The sequence below is a fragment of the Mercenaria mercenaria genome, chromosome 12 (assembly GCF_021730395.1).
Source record: "Mercenaria mercenaria strain notata chromosome 12, MADL_Memer_1, whole genome shotgun sequence".
Classification (NCBI taxonomy): domain Eukaryota; kingdom Metazoa; phylum Mollusca; class Bivalvia; order Venerida; family Veneridae; genus Mercenaria; species Mercenaria mercenaria.
In genome coordinates, this window is record NC_069372.1 from 2,465,084 (window position 1) to 2,477,287 (window position 12,204).

Below are 12,204 nucleotides of genomic sequence, written 5' to 3' on the forward strand. Positions count from 1 at the left end.
ATTATGGGGCTAATATGAATAAATTTATCAAAGATAAAATATGTAATTAAAACGTTTGACACGTTAAGTAGTTCTACATAATGTTTTAAAATAGGCTTGAAATATTCGAATCTCTTCAACTACAGGCAAATATTAACCCTTATCATGCTGGACACGATTGATTTTGCCTTTACGACCAGTGTAGATCATCATCAGCCTGCACATCCGTGCAGTCTGATCAAGATCTACACTGTTCGCCATTCAGTCAGTATCTTTTTGGAAAACACCCCTTTTTGCAGTTAATGGTACTGTCGAAATTGAAAGATGGACAAATTCATTATAGAAATTTAGCAGGGTCAGGGTTAAGCAAATACATTTTATTTCACCACTAGTTAAATTTTGTTTTATGTTTTCTCTTCATTTCATTTAGGCCAAACATAAATTATTTATTATCTCACTTAAATTCGTACCATAAATAAACAAGCAAGAATGTATAGGCTTGGTAAAAACAGGTAGATGTATTTATCCATTTTCGCACATTCAAAAATCACACATGAATAATGGTTCAACAAAACAACAAAAATTGCCATAATGAAACGATGGCTGCACTGTTTCTTAACACATAAGAAAAGAAAAAAAAATAGCACGTGAACATTAATGGTATCACGTGAATAGTCCTGAACCACTATTCCCACTCACTATGTAGAATATAAATCACAACCATACTTTGCATGTCTCCCGTCTTTCGTACCCGAACATACTTCAATTCCCATGGCAACAGAAAATCACCATAACTGAAAGAGATAAGTTCATGTTGAAATATATACATATTAAACATGTGAAATATATTCAATCAAAATTATATAAAACTTTTTATTTATTTAAAAAGTTTATGTGCGACATCTACCTGTTCAGACCGTCGAATGAAAAACATTTTATAAATCCATAACGCATGAAAACTTCGTGAATACACTTGACTGACCACTATCACGGTGGTCAGTCTAACATATCTCGGTACGGCATACGACCGTCAATAAATATATTTATGTTTTCTCTTCATTTCATTTAGGCCAAACATAAATTATTTATTATCTCACTTAAATTCGTACCATAAATAAACAAGCAAGAATGTATAGGCTTGGTACAAACAGGTAGATGTATTTATCGACAGAAAAAGAACGGGGCAATTGTTTCTGTTGATTATGTCTCAGCTTAAGAAATTTAAAACTGTTAACAACGAAAATATATTGTCATTGTAAATACTGTAAACAATATTTTTCTTTGAAGAGGCCAACGTAATTACAATAAGATACAAATATATATTTTAAAATAGTAATTCACAGCAAAATACTCATACTTTTGAGCAAAGAAAAACAAGTTTATATAAAACGCTAAATTCCCAAATTTAAGGAAATAGATCTTTTAATATCGCCAGGTACACGCACGTAATGATCTTTGGCGTTGTCTGTCTGATCGCCATCTACCGTGATTTTTAAACAAACGATCATTGACACCAACAACTGCAGCTTTTGTCACCCCACCGGCTCTAAAGAAATGAAGGCCGAAGTTTTAGCGCCTAAACCTAACATGGTAAGCTTTTCCAGTAAAACCTCTTTAGCTCTAGTATAGCTCTAGTGTAAAACGTGCTTGTTCTCATTCTTGATATACTTGACCTTTCGAAAAAAAAAACTCTCTCGAGTCTTTACTAATCTCTGATCGTTCTAAATGATACACTGGACACGTAAAATTCCCAGTTCTTGCGATAACAACAGTTTGACCTTTATAAACAGATCAGTTTTACTTGAAATAATATTCACTTTAACCTGTTTTTCGTCAAATTTCAAATCGCAACCTCCAAGTCTAACAAGTTCATCAAAGCGTAAAAGTCCTGATACAGAAACTTCCTGTTTCTCTCATTATACCATCTCTTGCCATATGAACCATATGAACCAGTTAAGACTTACATGGATCAGAAAACCCAGCAATGAGATATGCAAAGGTAAACCCCTAAATAACTGCATTGACCTAAGATCTTTTTATGAACAATGCAACAGAAATATCAGAAGCTTGGTAAAGAACTTAATTTATAAATTTTACACCAATTAAACCTTTTGAAATAACAGTTTTTTACTGTTTATAAATGTCAGCTTTAGATGTTTTCACTAACTATTTAAGATCTTTGCCGAGTCCTACCAGATCTGGATGACTTATCTATAAAACTATCTCTTGCCAGATACCAACACGAAAAACGTCTGTCAAATGTATACAATAAGAAAACATATTTAAGAAAACATATTTACAGATAATTAAACTAAATTCCTGTTTAACACAGGACTTCACCCTACATAACTGTGATGTAGGCGGCCTCATTCAATGAATTATAAATGTGAAAGATTTTTAATTCCTGTATAACACAGGACTTCGCCCTACATAATTGTGATGTAGGCGGCAACATTCAATGAATTATAAATGTGAAAAAAAAATAATTCCTGTATAACACAGGACTTCGCCCTACATAACTGTGATGTAGGCGGCATCATTCAATGAACTATAAATGTGATTTTTTTTTTTTAAAAATTCCTCCATATCACAGGACTTCGCCCTACATAACTGTGATGTAGGTGGCATCATTCAACGAATTATAAATGTAAAAAAAAATAATTCCTGCATAACACAGGACTTCGCCCTACATAACTGTGATGTAGGCGGCATCATTCAATGAATTATAAATAAGAAAATTTTTAAAAATTCCTCTATATCACAGGACTTCGCCCTACATAACTGTGATGTAGGCGGCCTCATTCAATGAATTATAAATGTGAAAAAATTTAATTCCTGTATAACACAGGACTTCGCCCTACATAACTGTGATGTAGGCGGCATCATTCAATGAATTATAAATGTGAATTTTTTTAGAATTCCTATATAACACAGGACTTCGCCCTACATAACTGTGATGTAGGCGTCATTCGAACAGCAACGAATTCGTTTCGTTGGCCCCTATGTTAAAAACTAGACATCGCCTGCACGATTTTGAAACACGTACCAAATCAGAATAAAACAAATAACTAGTTCTACATGTATAGTTTGGTTTGTAAAAAAATAAAACAATGTATCTGAAAAGTCAAAATTGTTTTTCCTACATGGACGTCGCAACCTAGTACATGTATTTTACATTTATTTTTAGAAAATGAATCTATTTTTATATGTTTCCATCAAAGGGACTATCTCAAAATGTGTTTTACCTGTCAAAATTGACAGCTATGAATGTTACGAATTATGAAAATATAAGCAAATATAAGCGCTAAAGAGAGCAGAAAATAACAGGAATTTTGAAATAAGCGTATTCAAAGTAGCGAAAATGAAGCCAATATTTTTCTAAAGCAACAAATATTTATATGTTTATTTATTTATTTAAATTAATAGTTTTACAGTTTTCGTTTTTGTACAAATAAAAATATGAGTGTCCGTATAGACTAAAAAATTAATTCACAAACAAACTTATATAATTATGTGATGTACATTTTGCTTTTTTAAAGCTGATTATTAAGTGCACGTATTAAATGCATGTCTGAAACAGGCTAAACAACAAGGTTTGTCAAGAAACTTAATCATTATATGTAAATCATATGTACCCAGATATACAACCACGCTGACTAAGAAAAATGATAAGGTGGTATATTTCTGAACCAGAACTGTATAAAATATTGATTTTTTCATCATTTAATAAATCATTAAAAACGACATGAATGTAGAAATGGCCTTTTTTTAGATATTTTCTTTCAATTTTGCTACTTCTATGAGCTGTATTGAAATGTTTTAACTGTATGTCTATGTCATTGCTTCAAATCTTATCTGTGTTATTTCTTTTCAGATTATAATCACATGACAACCATGCTTCGGTATACAGTTTTGTTCGTCTTACCTCTGCTAAAAACAGCAACAGCTCAGTTCACTCCCGCTGGTAAGTTTATTTTTAAGTATATAAAATATATATCTATGGAAGGCCGATGCGCCATGCTATTTGCCAACGGTTTCATGTCAAATATACAGTACACTGTCTAATGATAAATGCTAATTGTAAATTGCAAAATGCGAAGTAAAATATGCCAAATGCTTAATGCTAAGTGCTTATTCGAATACAGAACTAAATATATCAGTGGACAAAAATGTCCTTTAAAATTCATTGGCCTTTTTTACATAACTTTGTTTCTGAAAAATGTAGAAGTATATAGTTCAGAAAGTACTTTTGTTGTGTAGAGCAACACCATTGTATTTCTTTTAAAGTGATAATATGTACAGAAACATTTTGTAGTTCTTATTCTGTCACTTGTACAGTTCCGTACCTAAACGCATACACCGTACCTAAACGCATATATTAACCAGTCTTGTCGCCGAACCTGTAAAAATGTGCACTTTTAATGTGAAAAAAAGATGTAAGACTTAATTTGAACTCGCAAAATATTTTAAATTGTAATTTGCTTTGTAAGGCTTTGATTGAGTCACAAAATGGACACCATAGTTACTGTGGTTCTATTTAGACAATATTTCAGTAGATACCCGATAAATAAACCCTATGCGTCAATACCAAAGTTATAAAGACCAGTCGAGTTCACAGATTAAAAAGAAAAAAAAAAATAGAAAAAAAATCAAGCATTGATTTCATTGCACCGATTTTTTTTCTATGTTTATACGTTTTTGACTTTTTCAGTGTCTGTGACATGCACTGTCGCTCCAGCCTACACCGTATCGTTAACTTCCGGTTCTACAACTGGAGTAATATTCATAGACGGACAATGTGCAGCACAAAGCACGGCCGCTACAGGGACGTACACGTTCGACGCGGCTGCTTGCATAACAGGGACCGTACCTGCGCTGGTAAGATGCTTTATTTCTATCGCTGTTAAAGTTGCTATTTAAAGGGCAATAACTCGCGACTATCTCCATGTGTGAGACCATTTACCCGTCTCAAAAAGGAACATTGCTATATTGGTGAATTTCATTATACTTAAGTTTCTATTAGTTTGTGTAATGTCGGATTCAGTATAGAAACTGTAATTACACATATTTGTACGTGTACAGTCTTGCAATTGACCCAAAGTAGAATTGTGATAGTGATCCAAGAAAAACTAAGAAAAACACAAATCAAGTCAAGAACGGTTTTTACTCTCATTTCTGCACGTGTGGTAGCGTTACAGGTGCCCGTGGCGTAATTTACCTAAAAGTTATAAAAAAACATATTATAGGTTGATGTTATATGAATTTGATGCAATTTTCTGCTAAATTCCTTCTGTTCTGCATTATTTTTTTTCATCACGTGACTACCGTTTTACCAGTCTGTTTTACATAATTAATTATCATTAAGTACTTATTACTAACGTATGAAAGGACTTTTGCTGAAAAAGTACTTAAATCTTCAAGCGTCTCCTCATCTAGATCATAGTTTCGGAGATACTAGTCACTGGCGCCAGATCAGAAAGAAAATGCCTCTGTACATGTTATACCCTACCCCTAGGTATTCTATAATACCTAGGGGTAGGGTATAACATGTACAGAGGCATTTTCTTTCTGATCTGGCGCCAGTGATACTAGTATAAGATCATGAGTAAAATTTAAAAATGAAGGCTTTTTGCCACCGACTGCAAAATTGCAGGCACAAATTAGTTATCTAATCTGTCACTTTTTTAAGAATTTCTCAATGTTTTAACAATATGTTTTTTAATCAAAATTTGTGCTGTATTTGATTTACCCGACAGGACACAGAGTTCACGCTCGTCGTTCAGGAATACGGTACGGTAAACCTACCCACCGATTATATCGCCACAGTAACCTGTGACCTCAACGGCGCCACAGTTGTCCAGACTACATTTGTAAGCGTTCTGTAAGTCATATACTTTGCTAACTTTCTTATTTCTGTCTCATTTTTCTCAGGGGACTGAATTCAAGCTGGTCGTGCAGGAATACTCCACTATTAATTTGGCTACTGACTACATCGTCAAAGTGACCTGTAACCTTGACACTACCAGTGTAACAGAAGTTGTCAACCTTGGGGCAAGGTAAGAATTTGATTATTCATTTTTGATATTCATTTCGTTCCATATTAAATTCGATAGGTCGAACCAGAAATTAGAAATTCCACAAGAAATTCAACAAGACACCACAAGTCTGTCTTTAACAAATCACAGTCGAACACTATAATATAAAAAGCTAGAAGGAGTATCTGTTAATGATATTTCCCATGAGAATCCTGTGATAAAATAACTAGGCACACGAGATGCAATTTTTCCTATTATAGGTTCTTTACTTGCAGACCATTTACAAGAACAGCATGCTTAGGTTATTATGTCACCTGTTATTGACAATTCATCACAAAAATAGCAAATAAAAAAGTTAAAAAAAGATTCGGATAATACTGTTGTCACAGGTGCAAAGGATAGCAGCACAAACTAAGGGTCACATGCTCAAATTCAGTTTCAGATGCACGGTGTTCACGTGTTCTGATTAGAGTTGCAACAAGTTGTTACGTTCATTATCTAAATATGACGTTATTTTGTTAAAATATTTTACTTAAATATTATGACGTTATTCTGTATTACAGCGGAGAGGACTTTGATGTAACTGACGGAACACCAACTGTAGCACCGACATTCACCGTTGACTTCCAAGATAGCTCTGCAAATACTATCACAACTGGAAACGTTGGAGACTCCGTACAGATCGCCCTGTCAATACCAGCAAATGAAGCCGGTAAGTAAATAAACTCATATTAGAAAGGACTAGCAGACTTTAAATTGAAAGAAAATCCTACCATTCAAAAATCTTCTTTTATTTTTGGGTTAATTTTCTATATATGTATATAGTGGGCAGTTTAAATATCTTGTCAGATAGTGCTGGCCCAGTTTTGAAATAACTGCACAGACCCTCTACCAAGTTTGTTTAAATTATACTGAGTTGGCAAAAACATGGTCACACCTTCCCTGTATAAAGTGATTATACTAAAACGTCTTCAGTATTGTAAAATTTATTGGTCCGATTCAGTTGTAATTAACTATCTACGAAAAGTAACAATTTTTCAATTTTCAAGAAAAGATTACCACCAGAGCTAAAAATAGAAAAAATCAAATGCCGTCTCTTGAAACTACTTGGTCCGATTTGATAATAGTTTCGTTGAGTCATTTTGGTGAATATTTACTACAATTGTTAAAATCCATCTTATAAAAAAAAGGCTTCCAGGACAGGTTCTAGTCTACCTATATGAATTCTGCTCTGAACTGCAGATTAGTAATATGGCAGACTATTTCTTGTTATACCGGTTTGAGTTGTGAATCTCTGTTGAGCGATATAGGGTTGACATAACCCTCTTGTCCTTGTTAATATTTTAGCTGTGCTTGATTCATTCATTCACTGTTTTCTGTGTTTATTGCAGCTGTGTTTGATTAATTCATTCACTGTTTTCTGTGTTTATTGCAGCTGTGTTTGATTAATTCATTCACTGTGTTCTGTGTTTATTGCAGCTGTGTTTGATTAATTCATTCGCTGTGTTCTGTCTTTATTGCAGTTGTGTTTGATTAATTCATTCACTGTTTTCTGAGTTTATTGCAGCTGTGTTTGATTAATTCATTCATTGTGTTCTGTACTATTGATCGGTCTTTATTCAACACATGTTTGCTGGGCTAAATTCTAATGTCATGTAATTAAACACTTACAGAATGTCTGTTATGCATAACAGTTTTGTCTACTGACCTGCCAATCTGATTGAAATATACTATCTTGCTATTGTAGGCCTACTCTATTTCATGTTTTGATAAGATTTGAGCCGTGCCATGAGAAAACCAACATAGTGGGTTTGCGACCAGCATGGATCCGCGCAGCCTACTCTATTTCATGTTTTGATAAGATTTGAGCCGTGCCATGAGAAAACCAACATAGTGGGTTTGCGACCAGCATGGATCCGCGCAGTCTGGTCAGGATCGATGCTGTTCGCTTTTAAAGCCTATTGCAATTAGAGAAACCGTTAGCGAACAGCATGGATCATGACCAGACTGCGCGGATGCGCAGGCTGGTCTGGATCCATGCTGGTTGCAAACCCACTACGTTGGTTGTCCCATGGCACGGCTCAATTATTGACCAGCAAGCCATTCAGCATTCTCACACACCAGAGACCTACCATGGTTTCCTGGTTTGTCTCGGGATGATGGATGAGAATGGCCATAATAATATCATTTATGTGTTATAGAAAAATGTGTATAAAATCCCATGCCTTAACGTTATTAATACCCGAAAAGAGGTTATACGTCCGCGGAATAATTTCACGAGGGCGTAGCCCGGCGACATATAACTGATTTTGAGTGTATTAATCTACGTAAAACACGATTTTGCTATACATTATTTCGATTCTAATATGCCCTTAACAGTAGACAAAATATAGTAAGCATGTTTTAACAGAAACATGCATATTAGAATAAGCATTCTAACACGACCCGTTCCATTTTCCCATTAAACAAAGAAGGTTGAAAACTGTGTTATTTTACAACTCGACATTAAGCAGACGCTTACCAAAAACGAAATAGAGTAGGCCTACATGTATTAGTTTTCAGATTCTAATCTATTTATTATTTGTTGTTTGTTTTCAAAATGCATTTTTCAAAAAAAATCCAAGCAGTTAATTATTTTTTATATATTTACAGCCTACCTGTAGCAAGCGACGAAAGAGAAGTGCGAATACTAGTATGACAAACGATCCAGTTGAAATTGAGCTAGCTGCATCTCTCGTCGTGTTCCCAGCTGGTAAGTTGCTTATTTTATTCACAAAGAAATAACATAATAACAGAATCGTAACTGGTCGTTTTCTTGTCAAATCATGTTACACACCTTGATCAATGAATCAATCGCCTATACCCTGACTGAGTAAAACTAAAATAAACGTCATATCTCGTTTGGTTGTCACGAGCTTTAACGAGACTTCGCTCTATGCTGTTATGAGAATTCAGATCTGTTTATTTCATAGATTTTTGATTTATACCGACATGGTATCCCTATAATTTTTAAGGTCTAATAAGCTTAATGATTTAAAGCTTTAGACGTAACTCGGTATTAAAAAGTTCGCTTTTTTCTAATGTACACTTTCGCCTAATAACCATTTTTGGGGATTTGAAACCAAATTTATACTTTAAATACCAATAGTCTGAAATAGATGACAAAGCAGAAAGTAAAGTATTTTTCGTAGAAATATTTTTTTCCATATGATAAAATATGTGTGTTGCAAAAAAAACGAATTCAAATTATGCAAACAAGCTGCATGAAAGATCATCCGATACAGAATACTGTACACGGTCAACAATTTATTAGCATACTTTTAGGGCAAACTTCTTTTAACATTTCAGATATGATAGAAATGTTAAATCGCAATTCGAAAAGAAAAGAAATATACAAAACATTTTCATATTTTTCTACGGATGCATTTGTTTCTGTTTACAGGTCACAAAAAGGTAGAACACATGTCAACACCGGATAAGCAAAACCAGAACGAGGCTAACGTATGCCTGTCCAAGACCCCGTTGATTGGTGTTTTGGTTGCCGTTTCCGTTACTTTACTCATCTGCACGGGTATCACGGCATGGATGTTCTGTCGAATGAGGAAACCCGCTACTAAGAGTGACATGTCTGTTTACTCAAACTCTGGATTTAAACATTAAACCATGAAATCTTAAGAACAATGCTTTGTAAATTTACCTTTAGTTTGAATTCTTTTAGTTTTAATATTGTTTTTTTTTTTTTGACTTGACACTTTAGAAGTAAAGGTTAGATATGCCGGTATATAAGGCTGTTCCATGTAATAGCAATTCAAAACTATGGGCTACCGTATACTTCCTTTTCATTTATTGTAAACAGTCAAAGTCTTCCTACGCAACACTTGATATTTTGCTAATATCTTTAAAATTACTGAAAGTAAGTTTTTGAAATTCTACATGATTATAGAACAATATGTTGTTATCTATACTTGAATTATCGAGGAATGCTACCATATACATTCATTCAATTAACGAAGTAACCAAACTTCTAAAAATCGAGTTTGTTACAAAAAGCTACAGAAATTCACATTTTCTTACATTAATAAACTAGCTGGAAAATCATTAAGCTCAACAAAGTTGTGTTGCCATACCTAAAACAAAGCATAAGTAGGTTTTTTTTTTAGAATTGTGATTTTTTTTTTCAAAAGTCAGTATCTACATGCCTGCTCCTGTTCGTTTGAAAAGGAAGAAATATAAAAATTTATATGTTTTTATTTCTTCTTGAAACAGGAAGTATTATGTCCCGTTAGGGGGCGCCCTTGTTAAAACAGCTGATTGAACTTCGATTCTATCGAAAGTTCAGTATATTTTCGATAACACATAATTTTGCTCTATATATAGAGTAAATTTCAAAAAAAATACTTTAAATATAAACAAAATATCAACTGTTGCAGCATAAGATTTTATGTTTTCAAACGGTGTATTTTTTTTTTTTTGCAATAACGGAACCAGTAAGTTTCGTAATTGTTGTTGTATGTTGTTATTTTTATATTTTTATTATACTTACGCATCTTTTTGTAAAAAAATGTAATAAGATTAATTTCGAGAGCATAAATACATTTTATTGTGATATATTTTATATACAGTAGATAAATAAATGGAACTTTTATAAACACATGTCATGATATCTACTACTGCGATGCAGTGGACTTTTCGTATTTTTGTCTAAAGTTTCCTGGTTAAACTAGATTTATTAATATAAAAGTGTGATTTTCTTTCTTTATGTATACTGTATAATTTGTGTTGACCGCCTTTATATACTTGATTTGTGAATAAAATATTGTAAAAATCACCTGCTAGTTCCTGTGTTCCTATTTTTTGGTGCTGTTTATCACCGAAAATGCATAACTGTTCCATCTACCAAATCCACGTTAGGGTTTTTGGTGTTTGTTTACTTTGCACAATCAAGATAAAAAGGGTTATAATAATAGTAGTTCGATCTGGGATGCTGTATTCGGCTTCAGTGGATTTTGCTAAGGCGCGCTAGTGCAAAGTGCAATTCGACCTTGCAAACTCCACGAGAGCCGAACAGAAAATCCCAGATCTTGCTACTGTTATAATGACCCTTTTATTATGTAATACCTAAGTGTGTGAAGTTGGCGAGAAGTTCGACATTCGACATTGAACATTGGAAAAGAGAACGACATTAAACATTTTACGCGAGAAGTTGGCAATAAGTTAAATATTCGACATTGAACATTCGATTTCAGAATGACAATGGACATTCGAATCAAAAACAACATTGGACATTCGAACACAGAACGACATTGGACATTCGATTTCAGAACGACATTGAACATTCGAACACAGAACGACATTGGACATTCAAATCCAAAACAACATTGGACATTCGATTTTAGAACGACATTGAACATTTGATTTCAGAACAACAATGGACATTCGATACCAGAACGACATTGGACATTCGAACACAGAACGACATTGGACATTCAATACCAGAACGACATTGGACATTCGATTTCAGAACGACATTGGACATTCGATACCAGAACGACATTGGACATTCGAACACAGAACGACATTGGACATTCGATACTAGAACGAAATTGGACATTCGAATCAAAAACGACATTGGACATTCGAACCCAGAACGACATTGGACATTCGAACCCAGAACGACATTACACATTTGAACCCAGAACGATATTGAACATTCGATACCAGAACGACATTTGACGTTCGATTTCAGAACAACATTGGACATTCGATACCAGAACGACATTGGACATTCGAACCCAGAACGACATTGGACATTCGATTTCAGAACGACATTGGACATTGGACATTTGAACACAGAACGACATTGGACATTCGAATCCAAATCAACATTAGACATTTGAATCGAAAACGACATTGGACATTCGAATCGAAAACGACACTGGACATTCGATACCAGAACGACATTGGACATTCGAACCCAGAACGACATTGGACATTCGATTTCAGAACGACATTGGGCATTCGAACCCAGAACGATACTGAACATTCGAACCCAGAACGACATTTGACATTCGATACCAGAACGAAATTGAACATTCCAGTCAAAAACGACATTGGACATTCGAACCCAGAATGACATTGGACATTCGATACCAGACCGACATTGGACATGCGAATTAAAAACGACGTTGGA

General features: G+C 34.1%; 1 long non-coding RNA gene across 1 annotated transcript; it reads left to right on the top strand.

Moving 5' to 3' along the window:
- The first annotated feature begins 4,708 nt into the window (after positions 1 to 4,708).
- On the top strand, positions 4,709 to 6,720 carry LOC123534576 (uncharacterized). The gene is made up of 3 exons (XR_008366345.1): positions 4,709 to 4,857; positions 5,911 to 6,035; positions 6,578 to 6,720. It is a non-coding gene; the product is annotated as an uncharacterized LOC123534576 (long non-coding RNA).
- Positions 6,721 to 12,204: the final 5,484 nt, after the last annotated feature.